This window comes from Balaenoptera borealis (assembly GCF_965194805.1).
Source record: "Balaenoptera borealis genome assembly, chromosome: 19".
Classification (NCBI taxonomy): domain Eukaryota; kingdom Metazoa; phylum Chordata; class Mammalia; order Artiodactyla; family Balaenopteridae; genus Balaenoptera; species Balaenoptera borealis.
Window position 1 is genome coordinate 30414656 of NC_138878.1, and position 24655 is coordinate 30439310.

At 43.3% G+C, this 24655-nt stretch overlaps 1 protein-coding gene across 6 annotated transcripts in view; it reads right to left on the bottom strand.

Moving 5' to 3' along the window:
• Nucleotides 1–24655, bottom strand: part of CHD9 (chromodomain helicase DNA binding protein 9) — a 244413-nt gene that overhangs the window by 190031 nt on the left and 29727 nt on the right. For 2 of the 6 annotated variants that reach the window (XM_082366600.1, XM_082366585.1), the window contains exon 1: nt 3452–3601. The exons of 3 other annotated variants lie outside the window; for them this stretch is intronic. The gene's annotated coding sequence lies outside the window, so the exon portion shown is untranslated. One more of the 6 variants, XM_082366597.1, reaches the window with a different exon arrangement.

A 24655-nucleotide genomic window follows, 5' to 3' on the forward strand; every position in this document is an offset into this window, starting at 1 on the left:
GAATCCAGGAAACAAATTACAGCTCGAAGTGGCTTCCCCTCCTCTGGGTCTCCCATCGTCACTTGATCAACTTTCCAACTGTTACCAAAAGAGAGGAGCAAAAAGTGTTCCTGCAAACTCAAAGGCAATACAATAGAAGGAATGCCAGGAAATTGTACTCGATGTCAAATAAGTGAGACAAATAATGCTATGATTTCATGGGAAGCAGAGATCCTTAAGGGCTACAATGATAAGAGATGATTTTATTCACAAGGTGGAATTTGACCTGAGTATTCAGACTGGTAAAATTTGGAGAGGTAGAATGTATGGGGAGTGAAGCCCAAATAAGGAGTTAAGAGAGACAAAGTGTTAGAAGACAATTATAGAACTGGAATGTGGCAACTTATATTTACAAAGTAGGTAAGTGTAAAAAAACTAAATCTCTCATCATGTAAGAAATCTGTATTTTGTTAAAACATGTTAATCATGTTAAGACCACAACATCTACAAAACATTTGAAAGCTTACAATAAAATCGTTCTACCTCAGTCTCCATAAATCCCTTCTAATTCTAATCTTTGGCTTTTAAAGATTTTCAAACATTTATGACAACACACTCTCATAGTTTTCATAACTCATTTTCACTCTGACCAAGTTTCCATATTCTTATCACTATGTTCTTTATTCACTATACTGACACCTGATGAAATTTCCCCAGTAGATCTACTATTTCAACTACTGTCGAAGTAGTTGACTTTTTTTGTTCTACATTTATTTCAATGATCTAACTCTTCAGAAAATCTAAAATATTCATATGTACCAACATTTTTATTTTACTATTGATAGACGCTTCAATAGATTTTACTTCTAAATCTGTAATGCTACTTCAGTTCCTGCCTCCTAAATTTACACAAGCCCCTCCCCTTCAGTTCTATCTTGTTTCCATAGGTAAATTATCAAGGTCTAGTTCAATGCCTTATGGAAGGCATTCAGTTATATTAGATAAGGGGTTTGGAGTTAAAAGTTTCTAGAGATACTTCCAAATTGAAAATGCTATGATTTCATTAATCTTATCTTGTCATGGGCTTTTTCCATTGACAACACTGCTTATCTTTATTCATGCTTGCCTACTTGAGGTTATTCTAAAAATGTTTTCCGGTTAAGGCCAACTTACCTGAAATACCAATATACCACCATTTCTTTCAAAATCTCTGCTTTTTCTAACACTTAAATCCAAGTATAATTTTTGCATTTCAGAGGAGGATCTCACGATACTTAGAATCACAGAATTGTCAAACTGGAGAAAACTAAGGTTCACAGAATTTAAGAAAGTTGACTACATCGATATAGCTAGTAAAGTGACAAAGTCCTGATTCTCTCCAATCAGCACTCCTTCCAAGTCAAGAAGGCTTTACTGGTTACTCCAGCACAATGTTTTCTTCCTAATGCTATTTCCTATGTCCTTAGGACATCATCTTCTCCTAGTTAATCAATCACAACGTTTTTGTTTTTTAACTCTCAATTACCCACTCTCCTAAAACTGTTCAAGGATGACAGAGATACCAGAAGCAAAACTGGGAGGCAACTACTTTGCTTTTTCTCAGATCATTTTATGTCTATATTATATGATCTGCATTTATGGTAAATTCCCCAAGGAGTGAGACCTGCCAATACTTTGTAGTACACTATAACGATTTAATGTGAAGTGCTAAGGCAATGGAAGCGTAAACAGAAAAGTCTTGGAAGATACATGGTTTTACTTGCTTGGAGCAACAGATATTTTTCATTTAGTAAATATTTATCAAATATCAATCATATGGAAGGCTCTGTGCTACCTATTAGCAAAAAGGCACATTTAAGTTCAAGTACTGTAAATCAAACAGAAAAGAAAGACTATGTTCATCCTTTTGCATTGCAAAAACAAAAACACCAAAAACAAACACAGCACAACCCTCCCTCTGTAAAGTGGAATCCCCCCCTTAAGTTCGCCTTCTGTATATTCAAGTGTTTGTAGACCTAATGGTTCTAAGTACCTGTACAATTATACACAGAGTTTAGGTAGAGTAACATTACAAAACAAGCCCTCTTTCCTTTTCAAGATCATAGCTACTTAAGTAAAAGTGGTGAGACTGAAATCAGAGAAAAGGAAAAGCTGAAAAGTGGAATGCAAAACTGAGAAATTAAACTGCGATAATGACTGCATTAAGGAAAATAAACTTTATTTAACGTGGGGCGGGGACTCTGAGGTACTTATGAGTATTTCACAAAAACGGATAAAAGTCACAAAAGCGTCAAATCCCAGTCTTTCAAGAAAGCAACACTGTAAATATCACAATTAAAAAACAAATTCTTGTCTACTTTGTTCTGAAAAGTTTTATTTTCCTTAAAAACAAAACAAAATAAAACAAAAAAAACCCCACAAAGGCAAAACAAAACCAAAAAAGGAACAAACAGAAACCACTCTGAGCTGGCGACTGCGACAGGCCAGTCAGACACCCAGGCTTTCTGGGTTGTGCTTGGCTTTGGGATGGATGTCCGCGAAGAGAGCCCTGGAACCACCCATCACGTCCCACACCCAGATCCCAAGAAAACAGCAGTCACGGCGGAGGCCCGACACACACAGGCGCTGGTGGGATCCGGGGTCCGGGCCCTGCTGCAGACGTGGAGAGGCCCTCGGGACGGAGGATCACAGAGAGGCAGCGCGGTCGTAACCCGGACGCCTAGGCCTGGAAAAGCGCCGAGGGCGTCCAGGGCTCGAGGGCACCCAGCACTCGCGCGGGACGCCTTGTCATGAGTCACGGAGGCGAGAAAGCAGGCGGGCGGAGGAAGAGGCTGCAGGATGGAGGGAAGCCCGACCCTCGGGAGGGAACCGAGCGGACGGGGAGGCCCCGACCTCACACGGGGCAGGGAAGGGGGGCCCTGCCTACCCACGCCCTGCCCGCCCTGCCCGCCCTGCCCTCACCTCCATCCGACGCAACAGGCGCTGCGGCCGGGTCCGGACCCCGGGGTCTGCGTGCTGGGGGGCGGGGGCAGCAGCCCGCAGCCATGACAGGAGCGGGGCTGGCCGCGGGCGGGCTGGGCCGCACGTGCGGGCAGCGGCCCCTCCCCGGCCTCCCCGCGCTCTCGCCCGCCCGCCCCCGGGGGCCGGCCCCTCACCTCGGCGGCGGCGACGCGGCCCGGCCTGCCCCGACCCCCCCACCTCGGCGGAGCGGCGGCGGCGGCACGTACTCACCGCCGCTCACGGGTTCTCGCGCTTCGCCATGACTGAGGCGCCCCCGTCGCCCCCCGCTTCGACCGAGACTGACACGCGCGGCTGGCCGGGCGGGGGCAGCCTCAGGCGACCACCCGGCTGACAGAACCCGCCCCCGCCTCTCCCCACCAGTTGAGCAGCGGCCACTGCCCAGCGGCGCCCCCAGGCTTCCTCCCCACGCCTGGGGCGGCGGGTGGCAGCGACGGGCGGCGGCGGCACTTACCGGCGGCGCGGCCAGGCCCCCCTGTCAGCGCGGGGCCGGGAGGGAGAGGAGGGAGGAGTGAAGGGGCACCGCCTCCCCCGCGCCGCCACGCACCCGCCTGATTGGCCCAGTTCACTCCCCCAGCGCGACCCCACCAGCCCCTGCGAGCGGCACTCCGGCAGCACCGGCGCGTCATTTGCATACTTGTGCCCGCGCCGCTGATTGGCCCGGGCTCGGAGGGGCGGTGGAGACGGCGGCAGCTCCCGCCGCTGCTCCCGCCGCGTCGGGCGACCGAGGAGGGAGGATCCCCTTTGCCGCTCCCCTTCCCTCACGGCCCGGCCTGACCTGGGGTGGAGGGCGGCGGGAGGCGGGGTCGCCGCCCGGCTCCAACATGGCCCCGCCGCGCCGCCGACCCAATCGCCGGTGCGGTTACTCCGAGAGCCCTGGGCGGCCTCGGGGCGGGGAAGTGTTGGGGCCGGGCGCCCTCTGGCCGGAGCGCGGGGCAGTGCAGTGGCCCGGGCTCCCGTCGCCGCCCCGCCGCGGCCGCCACGTCAGGCCGCGCCCTCGCGGCGGCCTCTCCCCTCCCCGCTGCCCGGCCGCCACGTCAGGCCCGGCAGGCACGCCCTAGCCGCGAGCTGACCGGTGGCGGGGTCGGCGCCGAGGTCACTCACACGCTGGGCATCTCCCCGCCAGCCCGGGACCGCCGAGGAACCGCGAGAGTTTCTAGAGCCTCCCTCTTGACACGGCCGTAGTCTTGGACCCTCGTTCTCACTTCGCTCTGAGACTGCGGTGGCACACGCCTGTGCTGTAAAATCGGGAGCAAGGAGAGTGTCGCCGCGATGATGCAGCGATTCAGTCCAGGTGCTAAGTAAGCACCTGCCGCGGAAAAGGCACCAGGCTGAGGAGAGATCCAGCCCCAAGTCCTAATCTAGAGAGAGTACGCACCTCCAGTGGTGGAGAGCTGGGGCTGACACACCTAGTCATCTCCATGGTCAGGCCCACGTTCTAAATTGCACTGCTATGAACGGAAAGAAAGACCCCCCGCCCCCGCCAAAAAAAAAAGGGCGGGGGAGAAGGTGACGCTGGTCCAGGAGTAGGGGCCGTATAAAAAACCACGGCCTAAGAAGGCGTGGGGACACCTGGGTTCCCTCTCGCACTGTCGCTAATTAACTGAGTGACCTACATTAAATCATAACGTGTCCCAAGGCCTCGGTTTTCCCTTCTGTGAAATGAAGAGGCTGGACACATTTTTCTAAAAGCCTTCCGATTCTAAAATTCTACCGGTCTCTCTTTCAGGCCCTGAGCTGGCTTTAACACCTGACTAAAACTTCAGCATCCATATTAGAATGAGAGAAGACAAAATAATGGAACGTTAGAACTTCAGCCAGCCTACCTTATGTTTGTCCGGAACTGTTTACCGTTTCAAATCCTAGGAGGGTGAGATCTAACATTCACTTTACAGTTGACAGAAATCTCTTGACTTTCTGTCTTCACAAAGAAGCATAGAGCAATGTCACTGTGCTTGTTTATGCCTGACCAGAATGGAATGGCCGCGGTATACAGAGTGCTCGTTGCCAAGTCATTTCATTCTTTATACTCCCCACGAAGTCTCTCCAGAGTAGAGCAACACAACTCTATTTAGCTGAGATACTGAAAGGGTTGGGAGAAAACCCTGCTGAGAGAGAAGTTACAATTACAGTTTCGATTCCCCTCAAGGATACTTAATAACAACTACACACCAGGATAAGAATGCACGGAAACAGTTCATCTCTGAGCTCGCTACACTACTTATTTGAATACCACTTTAGTTTGCAAATCCAACCTGTTGAGTCAAATCTAAGGCCAGTAACATCTCATTTATCAACTTTACCTACTTGACAGAACTTTTCTCCCCAAGAAAACTCATGTTTTCTTGAATACAGCCCTTTGAAAAAATAAAGTTTGGTGATTAAGGAGCATAATTATAATTATCAACACTATTGCAGTTTATTATGACCAATGAATGCCCTCAAAATTATGTAGATTTGTCCCTATAATAATGACCTCTAGAATGCTGTTTTTATGATTAAATTTACGTTTGTTTGTTTTGTCTCCTTTATCACCACTGGGCTGACACTTCTCCATTGTCCTACCTAACAACCTTCTTTCCGTTTTTTTGTTTTTTGTTTTTAATGCTTCTATTGTACTATGAACCTAGACACAGATAAACTTCTATTAGTTTAGACTTTCAAGATTTGAGTAAAGATTTTCTGTGGGGTTCTCCTGTGAGTTAAGCACATGAGGTTTTTTTGGTTTTTGTTTTTAATTAATTAATTAATTTTGGCTGCGTTGGGTCTTTGTTGCTGCACACGGGCTTTCTCTAGTAGCGGCGAGCAGGGGCTACTCTTTGTTGTGGTGTGCGGGCTTCTCATTGCAGTGGCTTCTCTTCTCGCAGAGCACGGGCTCTAGGCACATGGGCTCAGTAGTTGTGGCACACAGGCTCAGTAGTTGTGGCTCATGGGCTCTAAAGCGCAGGCTCAGTAGTTGTGGCGCACGGGCTTAGTTGCTCCGCAGCATGTGGGATCTTCCCAGACCAGGGCTTGAACCCGTGTCCCCTGCATTGGCAGGCGGATTCTTAACCACTGCACCACCAGGGAAGCCCGTTTTTTTGGTTTTTTAAAATATTTATTTATTTACTTATTTGGCTGCACCAGTCTTAGCTGCGCCATGCGGGATCTTCTTTGCCACATTAAGGATCTTCGTTGCAACATGTGGGATCTTTAGTTGCGGCATGCGGGATATAGTTCCCTGACCAGGGATCAAACCTGGGCCCCCTGTGTTGGGAGCGCAGAGTATTAACCACTGGACTACCAGGGAAGTCCCCAAGCACATGGGGACAAAATAGATTTTTTGACATCTATTTTGCTCAATGACGAGTTTTTGCTTACTTCTGAAATCTTAGTAGTATTCTTGGTAACTGAGGTTTTTTGGATATGTGCACTCTGGAAAAACCATTGCAAAGGATGGCTCTAAATCCCAGAATTTAGAGGCTACATCAGTAAACACTACTCTTTGCAATTTGAATTAATAAGAATCAATATCATCAACATCAAAATCTAGCAACACTGGCCTACTAGTTCCATCAGGCAATGGAATGTCCAGAACCAGGTGGTAGCAATGCTCTCTCCAGGATCCTCTGTCCCACTCTAGAGTAAAATTGGGTCCATTCCTACCCAAAGTCTTTCAAACCAAAAAGACCCCCATATCTGTAGACACAATGTTTCAGGTCACTAGGAAGCCTGTGCTATGTCAGAGAGCCTTTCTTCACAACCCGAATGAAGCATTCTACAAGTGTCTCCAATAGGTACATTTACTGAAATCTAACTAGTCCCAAGTACTGTGTAAGGGTTTATAAGGGTTTAGCCAAGGAAGCCAGCAACTTCCAACTTTGTTATAGTATTGCATATTTGTTATTTTATTTTACCTTCACAGCGACTCTATGAGAAAGGGATTATTTCCCCCATTTTACAGATGGAGAGAGTTCAAAATCTTGCCCTGGTTACACAATCATTGAGTGGCAGAGATAGGATTCAAACTTAGAACTGACTGGCCCTAAAGCCTGTAACTCTTAACCATTATACTATATCCCTCCCTCAGCCTCAGTTTCCAATTCCATGTTTGTTTTTTGTTTTTTTTTTTTAAATTAATTTATTTTATTTATTTATTTTTGGCTACGTTGGGTCTTCGTTGCTGCGCTCGGGCTTTCTCTAGTTGCAGCGAGCAGGGGCTACTCTTCATGGCGGTGCGCAGGCTTCTCATTGAGGTGGCTTCTCGTTGCGCAGCACGGGCTCTAGGCATGCGGGCTTCAGTAGTTGTGGCATGTGGGCTCAGTAGTTGTGGCTCGCGGGCTCTAGAGTGCAGGCTCAGTAGTTGTGGCACACGGGCTTAGTTGCTCCGCGGCATGTGGGATCTTCCCGGACCAGGGCTCAAACCCTTGTCCCCTGCATTGGCAGGCGGATTCTTAACCACTGTGCCACCAGGGAAGCCCCCAATTCCATGTTTATCAAGCAAACTTTTATCAACTAATTTGGCACCTTGTAAGGGGGAGTTCCCTGTATAGGCATTTTGGTTGAGGTTACCAAAAAAGGAATATCTCAAAATGTATATGGTATATCAAACTTGGCATTTTCTTGCAAGTTTGAGGGGTATGAACCAATGCTCTGGTACTGTTCACTTTGGGGAAAAACTGATACAATCAAGATCCTAAAACTGCAAAACTAGGATTAGACCCTACTTCAGTGAGACCTACAGAAGTGATGCCCACAGAATAGTCAAAACAACCTTGAAAAAGAAGAAAGTTGGAAGACTCACACTTCCTGATTTCAAAACTTACTACAACACTACAGTAATTGGACAGTGTGGTACTAGCACAAGGATAGACATATAGATCAATGGAATAGAACTGAGCGTCCAGAAATAAACCTTTACATTTATAGTCAATTGATTTTCAACAAGGGTGCCAAGACATTTAAATTGAGAAAGAAAACTGTATATTCAAATGCTAGAGAATGAAGTTGGATCCCTACCTCACACCAAATACAAAAAATAAATGGAAAGGGATGATAGAGCTAAATGTAAGAGGTAAAACTCTAAAACTCTAAGAAGAACACAAAGGAGTAAATCTTCAGGAACTTGGGTTAGGCAATGGTTTCTTATATATGATACCAAAAGCATAAGCAACAAAAGAAAATATAAATTGGACTTCATTAAAATTAAAAACTTTTGCACAAGCAACTAAAGAAAAAAATAAATTGAATATCAAAATAGAAAACCTTTGTGCTTCAAAGAACACCATTAAGGAAGTGCAAAGAAAAACACCTACAGAATGACAGAAAATATTTGCAAATCATACATCTGATAAGGGTATAGTATCCAGATGTATAAAGAGCTCTTACAACTCAACAATTTTTTAAAAATCCAATTTTAAAATGGGCAAAGTATTTTTGAATAGACATTTCTCCGATGAAGATATATAATGGTCAATATGCACACAATAAAATGCACTCTAATAATCATTAGTTATTAAAGAAATGCAAATCAAAACCACAATGAAATACCACTTCACATCCATTAGGACGGCTATAATAAAAAAGACAGGCAATAACAAGTGTTGATGAGGACATGGAGAAGTTAGAACCCTCATACATTGCTGGTGGGAATGTAAAATGGTGCAGCCACTTTGGTAAACAGTTCTTCAAAAAGTTAAACATAGTTATTACATGACCCAGAAACCCCAAAGAAATGAAAACATATGTCCACACAATAACTTACACATAAATGTTCATAGCACCATTATTCATAATAGCCCCAAAGTGGAAACAACCCAAATATCCATCAACTGACAAATGGATGAACAAAAGTGTTATATCCATACAAAGGACAATTATTCAGCCATAAAAAGGTTTGAGGAGACTTCCCTGATGGTCCAGTGGGTAAGACTCCGTGCTCCCAATGCAGGAGGCCTGGGTTCGATCCTTGGTGGGGGAACTAGATCCTGCATGCATGCTACAACTTAAGAGTCCGCATGCCACAACTAAAGATCCTGCATGCTACAACGAAGATCCCACGTGCCGCAACTAAGACCCGGCGCAGCCTAAATAAATAAATAAATATAAAAAAAAAAAAAGGATTGAGTACTGCTACATGCTACAACATGGAATAACCTTGAAAACATTATGTAGAATGATAAAAGCCAGATACAAAAGGCCACATATATGATTCCATTTATATGAAATGTCCAGAATAAGCAAATCTAGAGAGACAGAAAGTGGATTAGCGGTTGCCTAGGACTGGGTTGGAGGGAAGGGGACGAAGAATGGAGAGTGACTGATAATAGGTACTTATGCGGGGGTAATGAAAATGTTCTAAAATTAGATTGTGGTGATGTTTGTACAACTCTGTGGATATACTAAATACCACTGCAAGTGTGAATTTTATGGTAAGTAGATACTATTTCAATAAAGCTGTTTTTTAAAAAGTAATGCCTAGGGCTTCCCTGGTGGCGCAGTGGTTGAGAATCTGCCTGCCAATGCAGAGGACACGGGTTCGAGCCCTGGTCTGGGACGATCCCACATGCCGCGGAGCAACTGGGCCCGTGAGCCACAATTACTGAGCCTGCGCGTCTGGAGCCTGTGCTCCGCAACAAGAGAGGCCGCGATGGTGAGAGGCCCGCGCACCGCGATGAAGAGTGGCCCCCGCTTGCCGCAACTAGAGAAAGCCCTCGCACAGAAACGAAGACCCAACACAGCCAAAAAAATAAATAAATAAACAAAGTAAACAATGCGTTAAAAAAAAAAAAAAAAGTAATGCCTAGCCAGCAACTTCTTTTTATAGTATTACATTCATTAAATCCATATATTATGTATATATGTGTATATATACACACACACACGTAGGAACACATGTTGAGACAAAAGGAACAGATATATTTTAATTATATTTATCATATTAATTAAGCAGCAAGTAATTTTTTTAATCTGAAGACTGTTGGAGTGGCACTGTTATTTCTCATATTGGGCTCACCAGTTCTGTGACTTTGGTATAATTTACCTTACCCTCACCATGTATGTGTACCAGACTGGGAGCTGTGTTGGCTACAGAAGAAGGGATTATTATTTTCATATAAATAATATTAAATTATTAATAATAAATACTGGGGACTTCCCTGGTGGCACAGTTAAGAATCTGCCTGCCAATGCAGGGGACACGGGTTCAATCCCTGGTCTGGGAAGATCCTACATGCCGCGGAGCAACTAAGCCTGTGTGCCACAACTACTGAGCCTGCGCTCTAGAGCCCGAGAGCCACAACTACTGAGCCCGCGTTCCACAACTACTGAAGCCCGTGTGCCTAGAGCCCGTGCTCCCCAACAAAGAGAAGCCATCGCAATGAGAAGCCTGTGCACCACAACGAAGAGTAGCCCCCGCTCGCCGCAACTAGAGAAAGCCTGCGCGCAGCAACGAAGACCCAACCCAACCAAATATAAATAAATATATTAAAATAATAATAATAATAAATACTGAACCAATGTGTGTGGACAAAATATCTTCTCATTCATCTTTATTGACATTCATTCACAGGTTGAGGTACTAAAGAAAATGTTGTTTCACAGACCAATAAGTTCTTATAAACTTTAGGAATGCTTTTTTAATCTCTTACACATTTTATGTACATTCATAACTTAAATGTTTTATGCCCCATTATATTATGGAATATAACATAATTTCCATCTTTCTGCAATAATGAATAGTAGCTTGAAGAGCTTAGATACTTTTCCACTCTAGGAAAAGAATCTGAAAGTTGGTTCAGTAGTGAATAAAAACTAACTTCACTTTAGCCCCTGGGTGTTGTGAAATTTCCTTAACTCAGTGGAAAACACAGGTTCTTTTTAGAAGAAAGGGTAAAGGATATCATTAGAAAGCTCTTTGGCCTCCCTTTTCAGACTCTTGTTCAAGCAAATAGAAAAAAGGGCAGGCTTTCAGTTGTAGCTTAGAGCACCTCAAAGATCAATGAAAAGCATGTTCAGCACTGTTTTCAAATCTAGTGGCTGCTGATAACAACATCCAAAGGATGTGTTCAGCCAGGCAGCCAATCTTCAGACTCTTATCTTAGGCCTACTTAATCAGGGACAGATCTTAGAGTCTCTAAGTTGTAACTATTTTATCCCCTGCTTTTAGCTAGAAATATACTTCAAAGCATGATCCTACTTGACAGTTCAAATCTTCCACTGTTTTGCTTTTATAAACGGTTGCTTGTCCTGGGAATTCCCTGGCGGTCCAGTGGTTAGGACTCCGAGCTCTCACTGCCAAGGGCCCGGGTTTGATCCCCAGTCAGGGAACCAAGATGCCACATGCTGCATGGCACGGCCAAAAACAAAACAAAACAGACAAACAAAAGTTGGTTGTCCTAATCTTAAAAGGTCTTCAGGAAAAAAAAAGAGGTTTTGCTGTTTTCCTTGATAAGACATTCCTGAGCACCTTATTCCTTCTCTTCGTTCATCTGCTTCTCTTTGGGTAATAGAAGCATTCCTGGAGAAGTTATATCTAAATCAAGTTTGGGGAAATGAAATGCATGATGTGCAGCTGCAATTTAAGAAATTAATTCATTCAACAAATATTTAAAGAATATCTCTGAAAAGGAATTCCCTGGTGGTCCAGTGGTTAGGACTCAGCGCTTTCACTGCCGGGGTCTGGGTTCAATGCCTGGTCAGGGAACTCAGTCCCGCAAACGGTGTGCGTGGCCAAAAAAGAAAAAAGAAAAAAAAATAAAAGAATATCCGCGAAGTGTCAGGTACAGTGCTAGGTGCTGGGAATACAACAGTGAAAAAGATAGGCATGGTCCTTTCACCTCATGGCAAGTTTTGTCAAGTATATAATACCCACTAATTAATTATTTTTATTAATTTATTATACTTAACTTTCATTTACAAGTACTGTAATTGGTATACTAAAAAAACCACGTATGCTCTATACCACAGAGCCTAAGGACTAATGGAAACTGTAGACATGTATTTTTCTAATCAACTGGTTTGTTTTATAGGCATTATGGGCATCTTATTTCAAGGAGAAATCCATCCTGGTGCAATTTAAACCCATCTTGTCTTGTTTAAGCTTCAAAAAAGAGAAAATTGCACCAGGTTTCCTCTGAATATTTCTTGACTTGTTTTTCCTCCTTAGTTATAGCCATGACTATAATTTGGTCACCATCTTTCCATAATCCCATCGGCCAGGTTTCACGCTCCTTATTCTATCTTGGAAAGAGCTTATAAAACTCATATATTATTGTTAGGAATAAAATAAATCCTTTAACCATTACATGGTCTTGCATTTTTTAAAATAACTGAGTGAGTTTTTTCTTACCTCATATGGATTTCTTAAGAAGGGCTATCTTTCTTATTAAGATCACCTTTTAAAGCACTCTTTTTTTATCAGGGCAGCATGCAGTCTCTTACGTAAAAGCATGTGGAGATTATTGGAATTCCTGGACATTCTGATTGAGGATGCATATTCATTATAGTTGTTTTCTCTGCACTGAACCCCATGGTTTGTTTTATAGAGGAAGAGTAACAACATGCCAACCAGGAAAATTAATTCCAGGTTATATGACTGAAAAAAATTTTTTTAAATTCAAGAGCAGAGAGGCCTTAGAAAATTTTGTTGAAAGTAAGTCAGTGTAGCTTTCTGGTTACCATTAGATGGTAAGCAGTTAGTGACCCTGCACAATTTCTTTTTTTTTCTTTTTGGCCACACCATATGGCTTGGGGGATTTTAGTTCCCCAACCAGAGACTGAACCTGGGCCCCTGGCAGTGAAAGCGCGGAGTGCTAACCACTGGATTACCAGGGAATTCCCAGACCCTGAGCAGTTTAAGTAGAAGTCTTGTGTGGAGACCAGGAAAGGAGCTGAGTCAATGTTTCTTAAAACAAGAAATTCATAGAAATTGTCTCCTACAGGCACATATTTGATCTCTCCAACATTACAAATATTTGACAAACATTTCACCTTCCAGAAAGTTTGGTTGGGTAGAGACCTCAAAACTAGTATGTCAGAGAACTGCATTTCTTCCAAAATGGGGCCAGTTCTGCCTCACTGATTGGCTGTATGTGAGTGATGGTTAGCAACAAGAGAAAAGACCAAAGAATTAAGCCAAATCCTCTGGATATCAAATACATAATTGAATTTTCCCTTTTTTCACAGTTTATCTCAGTGTCATGGAGGACTGCCTAACTTTTTCTCATAGTCAGCAATTTTTGGCTAATCCCATGGAGCCCTCTTTGTCCAGCACACAGTACCCTGGCTCTAGAAGACACTTCTCCTTGTGTTCCCTTTGCAGAGTGTGTACTATTTGGCAAGAATATACTGAGTGATTTGTGGAAACTGTAAGAAATGTCAGGCTGGAGCTTGCTCATTCTCTGGCACTCCTGTTTCTAGATAAACAAAAGTGACTGCAGTCTTTTCTGTTCCTCAAACACATCACTCTTCCTTGTCTCAGGAACTTTTCACCCTCTATTCCCTCTGCCTTTCCGTAGGCTCTAGGTATGGCTGCTCCTCACAGAGGCCTTCATTGACCCCTAATTACTCAGGTGGTTTCCCTCTAAACACCACAGTCCTGTGTGTGTGTTTGTCTCTGCCCACTAGAAACCAAGCATCTCGAGGCCAAGGCAGGCTCAGTCTTGTTCCTGGAAGTATTCCCAGCACCTAGAACACAGGTGCTCAAGAAATGTGTATTTTCACCACTATATTTATAATAGATAACCAACTAGGACCTACCGTATAGCACAGGGAACTCTGCTCAATATTCCGTAATGACCTGAATGGGAAAAGAATTCGAAAAAGAATAGATACATGTATATGTATAACTGAATCACTTTGCTGTACACCTGAAACTAACACAACATTGTTAATCAACTGTGCTCCAATATAAAATAAAAATTTTTTTTAAAATTCTCACTTAAAAAAAAAAAGAAAGAAAGAAAAAAAAGAAATGTGTATTTTCCACTGAATGAAATGTTCACCCAAAATACCTGTAATGTCCTGGGAGAAAGAACAACTGTCATTTGGGGTTATCTCACCTGGTTTTGAATAAGATATTGGAAGCCTCAATGAGAGATTCTCAAAACTAACTGCAGACTAGAATCACCTGGGAAGCCTTAAAGTTACCTTTGCTTAGACCCTGCCCCGACCTAGGGGTGATGGGTCTCCGGCACCAATATGTTTTAAAACCTCTTTGTGTCATTGCTTGTGCAGCCAAGGTAGAAAGTACTGCTCTAAGTGACACGAAACTGAATAATTACCCGACTACCATGTTCTTATCCTCTAGGTGAGTCGTTTCCGTGTCACCTCTGTCTAGGGCAACCTAAAGTGTTCTTCAGACTACCCTTGTGGCTTCTGAATACCTGCCTCGCTATCGCAAAGGGGCAGAATTAGGCACAAACCAAATGAAAAATTAACCTCCCAGGAAAGAAAGAGAAAAGGCACCCAAGTAACTGAGGTTCATCTGTTAGGACCTGCTCTGAAAACCTCAAACTCAAAGGGGAAAGTTCCAGCACACTTCTCTCTTCCTTCATAAAAGAAAGTCATCAACAAACCCCTTCATTTAGCTGTAGAAGTCAGAGGCAATCAACCAATCACTCAAGTGCAAAGCGAATAAAAAACAATGCTCCCAGAGGGATGTGTCCAAATTCCATCCTCTTTCTTGCAGGAAACAGAGACCAAGTAGTGGTAGGTTCAGAAACACTTGTCCATATTTTTTGTTATGGCAAACTCTAAACTTGAAGACCTTACGAATAATTGGGACCGCTACTTTTTTTTTTTTTAAGGAAAAGCAATGGTTATTGATATTTTTCTCAAGCTGTGCAATTAATAAACTATTTTTTCTTTATTTTTCAAAATCACCATCAGAACTGTTAACAAAACCTAGATTCATGCTGAAAGTCAATTGGTTTCCCCTCCAGTTAGAAAAACCAAATGACTATAGTAAAATGGAGCACACACAGGATTACAGGTAGAAATTCAGGCCCTACCACTTGCCAACTGAATGAATTATAAGCAATTTTTCTTGCCTGTTAAATGAGAATCAGAACACCTATGCTCTCTGCCTCACATTTCTGTTTCTTACTAATAATGTTCACAAACATTATTCTCTGAAAATGTTGCAGTGTGTAAATGAAAATTACTGGTCTACTGTCTTGTAGGTGAACTTCTTTTTTTTATAAGCTCTTTTTTAAAAATTTTATTTATTTAATTTATTTATTTTTGGCTGCACTGGGTCTTTGTTGCTGCACACGGACTTTCTCTAGCTGCGGTGAGAGGGGGCTACTCTTCGTTGTGGTGCACGGGCTTTTCACTGAGGTGGCTTCTCTTGTTGCAGAGTACGGGCTCTAGGTGTGCGGGCTCCAGTAGTTGTGGCTCGCGGGCTCTAGAGTGCAGGCTCAGTAGTTGTGGCGCACGGGCTCAGCTGCCCCATGGCATGTGGGATCTTCCCGGACCAGTGCTCGAACCCGCGTCCCTTGCATTGGCAGGCAGATTCTTAACCACTGCGCCACCACGGAAGCCCACGTAGGTGAACTTTTAAGCAAATAAATAAATAAGTAAGTAAATAAATCCAGTGGTTACAGTCATTAGAAATACTAGGTTATACTACGTGTCCAGCAAAGTACTGAACAAAAAAGTTGTCCACTAGGGAAACTGAATCCATTAGACCAGAACAGTAGATAGATCACCCAACAGGGAAAGCCATTTCTTTTGCAACAGGAGAAACTCAGCTTAGCCAAGTACAGACATAACACAATAAATCCACTTATTCATCCCCAAAAGTCTGATCTAAAGTTCTTTCATCTCCTACAGAAGATGTCCTGGCTATGCAAGGGACTATTTAAATTCAGAGACCCTCTTATTAGTCAAGATCAGGGCACTAAACTTGAATAACTATGAGTTAACAAAACTTAATTCAAGGGTTTCAGTAGGTAAGAGGATCTGGAAAGTTGCAAGTTGACAGCAGTTTTGCAGTTGATCCTAGGACAGCTTAAAACAGAAGAACTCCTGCCTCCTAACTTCTCAAGGTTAGAAGCGACCTTTGAGGTTGTCTGGCTGAGAATATGCTGGGACAGGTATGGGTTAGAATCCTATGTGGTCCAGGTAAGTCTTTAACCTCACCTAGCCTTAGTTTCTTTATTTATTAGTAAAATAGAGATTAAAAATATCTCTTTTGCAGTGCAAATAATCTGAAGCTTAGAGATGATATACCTAAAACCGGCACATATTAGATTATCAATAAATTATAGCTAATTTTTAAAAGTCAGTCGAGTGATTTTCAGATTTCTCCCAGTGTCAGAGCCCCTGGAAGCTGCAGATCACTGTGAAATGTTGATATAATTTACCAAATCATGTGAACCAGGAACAGCTTATTTAGTAGCAAATATGACTCTATTTTATAGGTATATACAGTATCACAAAAAGAACACATCTGATCACCAAAAGAAAGATTTTCTTAAATCCCCCCAAACAATCTATTGAACTGGGTCATGTGTCAGATCTTCCCAAACTATTTGTTGGCTACTTGTTGATTTGATTTATGCCTGAGGTGAGAGCTGGCAGCAGTTGTAACCAGACAAGCAGTGGTAGACAAATGGAGAAAAGACCTATCATTTTGATTAGCTGCACACCTCATAGAGTTTGCAAACCTCAACTAATAACATATTACTGATACACTAATTCAATGATTTTGAAACTGTTTTGAAAATGAGGAAACTCTTTCTTTAAAAAGATTTTTTTTTTTCAGAAGCTCAAGATCTAAAACACAGAAAAGCAGAAGTCCCGAATGAAAAAACAGAACAAAAGCTGAGCAGCCTTTCTGTGAGCTTTGGGATGCCCTGCCCTTCTCCACCCCTCGAATGCATGTCTGAAGACTTCCTGGGCTTGGAGGGGGACATTCTAAAAATCCGTTAAGTCCAGCCCCTCATTCTGCAGATAAGGGAATTAAACCCCAAGGGACTGAGAGATCCACCCAAGGTAGCACCGTGAGTTTGTGAAAGAACCAACACTAGGACCCAGGCCTCTGAATTCTCTGTTCAGCATTTTCTCCCATGCCACCAGGACGACTCCAAGGTTCCTAGCTTTGAATTCTTCAAATAGCACACTTGGGAAATTTTGATTTATTTCCCAAGATAACTGGTTAAAGAGATGAGGCAGAACCTTGGCAAAGCAGTCAACTCCCTAAAAAATTTACCTTCTCAAACTTGCAGGTTGATCAGATGTCCCCCCTCTGCCTACCTTTGCTATCGTGTTCCATAATGTACCAAAATTCTCTGTTTATATCAGACATCATAAATGGCCTATACAGTGTATCCAGCTATCTTGGACTGGTTGCCAACATTTAAAAATCAGAAGATTTTGCCTAAAAATTTGGATTTCCACCTTCTGTTGAAAAATGAAAAATTCTAGCAATACTGAACTCTCATTCCCAGTTGATAACACTCCCAGGAGCTGAGAAGAGGCAAGCACTCTCCACTGTGTCTCGGTCCCCACCAACCCCTACCTACCTGTGTCCATTATTCCCTGGTCCCTGTAGGCATTTGAGTTTGCGACCCATGGTCTAAAGCTTTTGTCTATAGAAGGATTTTTTGAGAATGGGACTTATAGGAACAAAGGTAAACCTAAGACACAGACATAGGGGATAATCTCATTTCAAAAGATGAGGTGAATGTCATCATACATAATGCTGCTTTCCTGCATTGATTAAGGAGGAAACTTTCAGAGTCTCCTGACTCGTTTATTTTTCTGAGAGCTGTTAAATTAACCATAGACTAATAGAGCTACAAGTCTCAGACTTGCTTTCCTGTGTGTCCCCTTTTACACGACTGTCTGCAGCACAACTCCAAACACTCTGCTGAGCCCCTCGGGAGATGTTATTAAACCACCCATCAGCCTGTTCCCTGCATCCCAGAGCACCTCCCTTAGCACTATGGTCAGGAGGAACTGGCTGAGAGCCCCAGGATCAGCCCCAGGACTGGGCAACATGGGCGTGGACACAGCAGGCAAAATGAGAGCAATTCTTAAGGAGGATTCAGTCCTGCTCCCAGCGGCGGCAACCCAGGTCCTTGTGTCACATTCTTGCTCCTTGCACGTCCTCAAATCTGTTATCACTGCACACACCTCCCCCTGTTCAATCACCTTACTCTCCTCCATCGCAGAAACTTACAAAAGTATCAGATAAACAAATTCACCCAAAGGTTTTAATAGTTCAGAACTGTATATTTTTTATTTTAGCATCTTAACCTAAGTGTGTATCACTAATAATAGAATTTTAGGGATCATGATTAGTTGGTGAAAAGAATATTTGGAGATAAAAAGGGCTTACCCTCAAATTATACCACAAAGGAGGTTTATTTACCTTGTACCTGAAGGGTCACCATTATATCACCTCCCCTCCTCTAGGACTTTGTTCAAATGCTACTTTCTCAGTGAGGCCTTCCTTAACCTCACAAATTAAAATTGTGACCCTCGGACTTCCCTGGTGGCACAGTGGTTAAGAATCCGTCCGCCAATGCAGGGGACACGGGTTCGAGCCCTGGTCGGGGAAGATCCTACATGCTGCAGAGCAACTAAGCCCATGCGCCACAACTACTGAGCCTGCGCTCTAGAGCCCGTGAGCCACAACTACTGAGCCTGCATGCCACAACTACTGAAGCCCGCGTGCCTAGAGCCCATGCTCTGGAACAAGAGAAGCCACCGCAATGAGAAGTCCACGCACCGCAAGGAAGAGCAGCCCCCGCTCACCGCAACTAGAGAACGCCCACATGCAGCAACGAAGACACAACGCAGCCCAAAATAATTAATTTTTAAAAAAATGTGACCCTCCCCCCTCATCCCCACACTCCCTACTGCGTCCCCTGCTTTATTTGTCCCCGTATCACTTAGCACCATATGATATACAGTGTCTTTTGTTGTTGTTGTTGTTTACTGTCTCTCTGCCCTCCTCCACTAGAACATAAGCCCCATGGGATAAAGATCTCTGTCTGCCCACCACATCCTCAGTGCTGTGGCAGTGCCTGATCCACAGCAGATACTCAATAAAGGTTTATGAAATAAATGAACTTGTCACGTACCATGCTCAAGCCTTGGGTGACAATTATTTCAATAGTTAACAGGGGACTTCCCTGGTGGCACAGTGGTTAAGACTCTGCACTCCCAATGCAGGGGGCCCAGGTTCGATCCCTGGTCAGGGAACTAGATCCCACATGCATGCCACAACCAAGAGTTCGCATGCCACAACTAAGGAGTCCACGTGCCGCAACTGAGGAGCCCGCCTGCTGCAACTAAGACCTGGGGCAACCAAATAAATAAATAAATATTTTTTTAAAAAATAGTTAACAGATGGAAAGGAGAACTTTATTTTTTTTTAATATAAGTTTATTTTTGGCTGCATTGGGTGTTCGTTGCTGTGCGCGGGCTTTCTATATTTACGGCGAGCGGGGGCTACTCTTCATTGTGGTGCGCGGGCTTCTCATTGTGGTGGCTTCTTTTGTTGCGGAGCACGGGCTCTAGGTGCGTGGGCTTCAGTACTTGTGGCTCACGGGCTCTAGAGCGCAGGCTCAGTAGTCGTGACGCACCGGCTTAGTTGATCTGCAGCGTGTGGGATCTTCCCAGACCAGGGCTCGAACCCGTGTTCCCTGCATTGGCAGGCAGATTCTTTACCACTGTGCCACCAGGGAAGTCCAAGAAGAACTTCTTGATGATGAGAATGACTACATATTTTAAAGCTGGAAGGGTGCTCAGAAGTTTTGATGTAATCTTTCCTTTATATACATATATATTTTATGGAACGAACGTACGTATTTCCTTTCTTAAATATTTTCACGGACGAAATACAGTCTTTTTTTAAAAAATATTTAGAATAGATGTAGGGTAGCCCATCTGGGAAGCAGGATGCTAAATGAGATCGCTTTTTTTTTTTTTTTTCAAAATGTTACAGTGTAACCACACCATATGTAAGGTGTGGGGTGTGGGGTATGGTGATGGTGGTGGTGTGGTGTGTGTGTGTGTGTTTATTGTGGCAGTTGCATCTTTAACTAGATTATGAACCTTTCTTCTTTTCCTCTGAGCTAACAATGATGGAGTTTAGTTCTTTATTTGAAATGTGTCCTAGTAAATATATGTAATAAGACCTAATTTGAAAAAGCAGCAGAGGATGTTCCTGGCTACTTAACTTTGCAGCACTGCCTTCCAGCTGTCCTTTGGGAAATAACTGTTTATCATTTTTTTTGTTGTTGTTGGTATTTATACCTTTTTACTATGCTTCTTTGAATTCTTCTAACAGCACACTTGGAAAACTTTGATTTATTTCTCAAATACAAACAACATGAAGCGTGAACTTCTGGTTCAAGTGTTCTAACCTGGCACCAAGGTCAGAACACAAATTGACTGATGGGTCCCAGACCAGTTTAGATTCATGGTAGCAACACAGGTACTATTTGTACTGAACTAACTGGTCAATGTTCTGAGCAGAGGTGGGCACCAGAGACCAGTGAGAAACAGACCATCTCAGCACGAGAAAATGCTGAAAAGTTCTTTTATCACTGTTGTGACTGGAGATAGCACCAGTGAAAATTTAAAGACCTAGAGCATGTAAGATTAGGTTACCAATCACAGATCAAAGGAGTATAGAACAGAGGCAAGGAATGACCTGACTTCTAAGTACCTGAACTTATGAAACCTCCTGGACATAATCTCATAGTAGAACCTCAATTCTGGTCTCTATTACAATCTATCCCAAGGAATAACACATGTACAGGGTTATTCATTACAGTACTGTCAGTAAAGGCAAAAGTTTAGAAACAACTTAAGTGATCACCTTGGGGACCTGGTTAACCAAATTATGGAATACCCATACAATAGAATACAATAAAATCATTTTTTAAAAATTGAGAGTATTCTTTATGAATGGAATTAGAATGATTTCAAATACAAAACCAAGATGTGGGATAATAGAGTATGCTATCATGGGGAAAAAAAGGCAAAACAAGAATACATGCACACAATTATATTTTCTTGTATACATATAAAATACCTCTGGAAGGGTACATAATAAACTGAATCATTGGCTTCTTCTAGAAAAGGACACTGGATAATGGGGGACGAGGTTTAGGAGAGACTTCTCACTGTATATCCTCTTGCATTTTGAACCAGACAAATGTAACTCCTAGTCAAAATAAATAAAATTAATATTTTAAAGTAAAATAAAATTACATTAAATAAGATTTTTAAAGTTAATTAACCCTCTTGCGGGGGAGGGGCAGTACAGGAGTTGGGGAGTGGGAGGTACAAACTATTGGGTGTAAGACAGGCTACAAGGAAGTATTGTACAATATGGGGACTATAGCCAACATTCTGTAACAAATGTAAATGGAGTGTAATCTTTAAAAATTGTATAAAAAATTAAAATAAAAAAGTTAAGTAAGCCCTACTTAATCTGTGACACCTCATTCTTGCACCATTTCCATAGGTTTGAAATTTTTTCAGAATGAGAAGATCAAGTAAAAACAAACAGACAAACAAAAAAGAATATGCTCTGCTCTGGGGTAATAAGCTGGGTGCCTCCAGCTAGAGGCTGTCAAGGAAGGGGAAGTGCCAAAGATAATTTGCTTGCTTCAGAAGTATACTTATATTGGCCGGAGAGCTGAGGGCAGAGTGGAAACCCTTTCTTTGCTGCCATCGTGAAATGGGTTTCCAACACTGGCAATGCAGTTTCTGACTGTGCCATCAGAATCAGGCACAACCTTCTTTAACTGAAAATGGCCAACTCCCCCTTGGGTTGGTTAAGTACAGGGGGGAAAAGAAAATGTCACAGTTAACCGTTTCCCTCCATGCTTTGGCAACCGAGCAGATAAAATGCCAAACATGTAGTAAAGGACTTAAATGAAGTCAAAGCTTCGGTTTTGGAAAAATTTTCTTGGCCGACCTCTGGGAAGAGAGGCAGCCCCTTGGGGACTCATAGCAAACAAGGTATTTCCTCTGTGTGGGCTTAGCAAGAGTAAACGTGCAATGAGGTAGTTTATGATGGAGGGATGCTTGAATGAAAAGGGAGGAGAGTCAACAAATCGTGTTTCAATCCTGACTCTACCTCAGCACTTATCACAGGATCTTAATTTTTACAGCCTGAGTAGCCTCCTCTATAAAATGGAATCATAATCACTGCCTCACCCACCTTCCTGGACCAAAAGACATAAAAGGTTACAAAGCATTTTTAAAACTCTGTGGCACTAGAGGTGAACGTTAGGGAAATAAACATAAGACAAAATACCTTTTGGTGATAATTATGAATTTTCAGAGAGGCATACATATCTTTAGGATCCGATACATCATAACTTTCTAGTCTTAAAACTCCATCTGCTGTGTTACCTGGGACAAGTCCCCTAGCCTCTCTGAGCCTTAGTTTCCTCACTGAAAAATGCTGTTAATGCTACCTACTTAACAAAGCAGTTAGCTATGAGAATTAGGTGGAGTAACCTATACAAAATGGAGAGCTCACCAGTCCCTTTCCCATGTACCTTGGGTAATGAATCATGGTCTCAATCAAAGGATACTTCATTTGCTGATTTGCTTCATTCCTCAAACTCTCTGTACTGTCTCTCAATTTTTCTGTAAATCTATAAGTGTTCTAAAAAATAAAATCTATTCGTTAAAAAAAATATTTATTTAAAATGTAAAGTGATTGAAAAGGGGGGCTCCGGAGCCAGACTGCTTGAGTTTGAATCACAGCTTTGCCGTGTACTAGATGGATGACCTGGGGAAATTTAGTAACAGCTTTGTACTTCAGTTTCCACATCTATAAGCACTATGTAAATTTTTGCTATTAATATAAAATAATACTAATTATTACTTTTATTATTATCACATTGCACTCAACAATGGGAATACAGTGATGAACAAGGCAATTTAAGCAAAGCACTCTGAAAGCACCCACCGTTATCTTAAATGTAGACCCAAAGAGGTTAAGTTACTCCACCAGGGCCACATAGCTAGTTAATGAGAGAGGACTAGAGAAGACCAGCCAGGACTAGTTAGAGACGTCCAGATGGCAAGCCACTGTCTTTCTGCTGCCCCATGCTGTGCAACCAGATTCAAACCTGGACACTGCAGAGTCCTGGAACTACCACAGTGGATTCGGGAAGTCAGTTGGAATTGGCCCAATAATTCTGTGCATTCCTGACCTCCACCCTCTTTCTACATCCCATTCCTTAGGGTGTTGTCCTTGCCTGGCTTACGTGTGGATCTTCCTGCAAATTTCAGATTTGGAGTTCACGGCGGAGACAACGTGGAAACGCCACATCCCCCATACCACTTGCATTTCTCTTGTGCTTGTGAATCTTATACAAGAACAAAGGTTGAGTCTCTCAGAGACCTTCTGGAAAGGGGCAGATCCAGGTGTGGTGGGGCCTGAAGTGCATACAATACTGCGGGCTCGCTTTTAGGAAAGGAATACATAATTACAAATTAAAAATTAGGTACCAGGCCTTGGAATGCATGCAAATGAAGGGCCCTGGAACTTAAGCATTATTAGCTTCCTGGTAAATCCAGCTCTGCTCCTACAGTTACTAATTCCCTTCTTTCCCTCTTCCCTTCGTCTTTGCTTCCACCCGTGTCACTTGCACCTGCCCTGCCATCTAGCACCCACTGTGCCCCAGGCAGTAACTTCTTCCTAAGTTTACATTCTGATTAAAAAAATGGACTTTGCTCCAGTCTGCAGATTATTATCCAAATTATGATACAGGCACAGCTTTTCTTGATATAAAAGAATAAAATGATGTACAGTTAACCTGTGGGTGGTGTGTAATCATGCTACGTGGGGCTGTGCATTAGACTTGATAGACCACAATGTAGCTAGAAGCTACTGTTTTCTGTTTGCATTTGTGAACACACCCAGGGCCAGGCTCTTCTATGTCTGGAACATTCAGCAAATAAAATGATCCTCTCAGAAGGGGCTGGGGCTGGGGTTGGGGGTCCCTGGCGGTCCAGTGGTTAAGGCTCTGCCCTTTCACTACAGGGGGTGCGAGTTTGATCCCTGGTGGGGGGAGATCCTGCGTGCGGCAGGGCGCAGCCAAACAATTAAAAAAAAAAAACAAAAAGAAGAAGGAGGGAATGATATACCAATCTAGAGAACATCGTATAGTTACGCATAATTATGCATGATTAATAGAATATTTTTACACATGTCATCTGACCTAACGCTCACACCATTTGATGTATGTAGTGTGGTTTTATTAAACCCCTGCGCCCGGTGACAGATTGGAGACTGAGGCCTACAGTGACTGAAGTTTGATTCTGAACCCTTCCCTGCTAATTTCCTTTCCCACAGCACCGCCCCCGTTATCCTCACATCCAGGGGACACAAAGAGTGCACAGGCCGCAACTGCACAAAGAACCCATAGACAAAGTAAGTCGAGGCTGTTTTGTGGGTGATCTGGGGACGGGAACTTGTTCCTGGTGGGTAGGGGTGGGGTGGAGCTATTTTCTCGGCTGGGATTATCCCGATGAGTCATCTAGGTTGAGCCCATGATTTGCATAGCTCCTCACCTCTCCCCTCCCCTGGACAGCAGTGTCACCCAGCCCTGGAGCCGGGATCGCATGTGCCCTTCACTGCCCTGCTTGTCCCTGGCAGCCTGCTCAGTCGGGGCCTGGCACGGAGCCACCG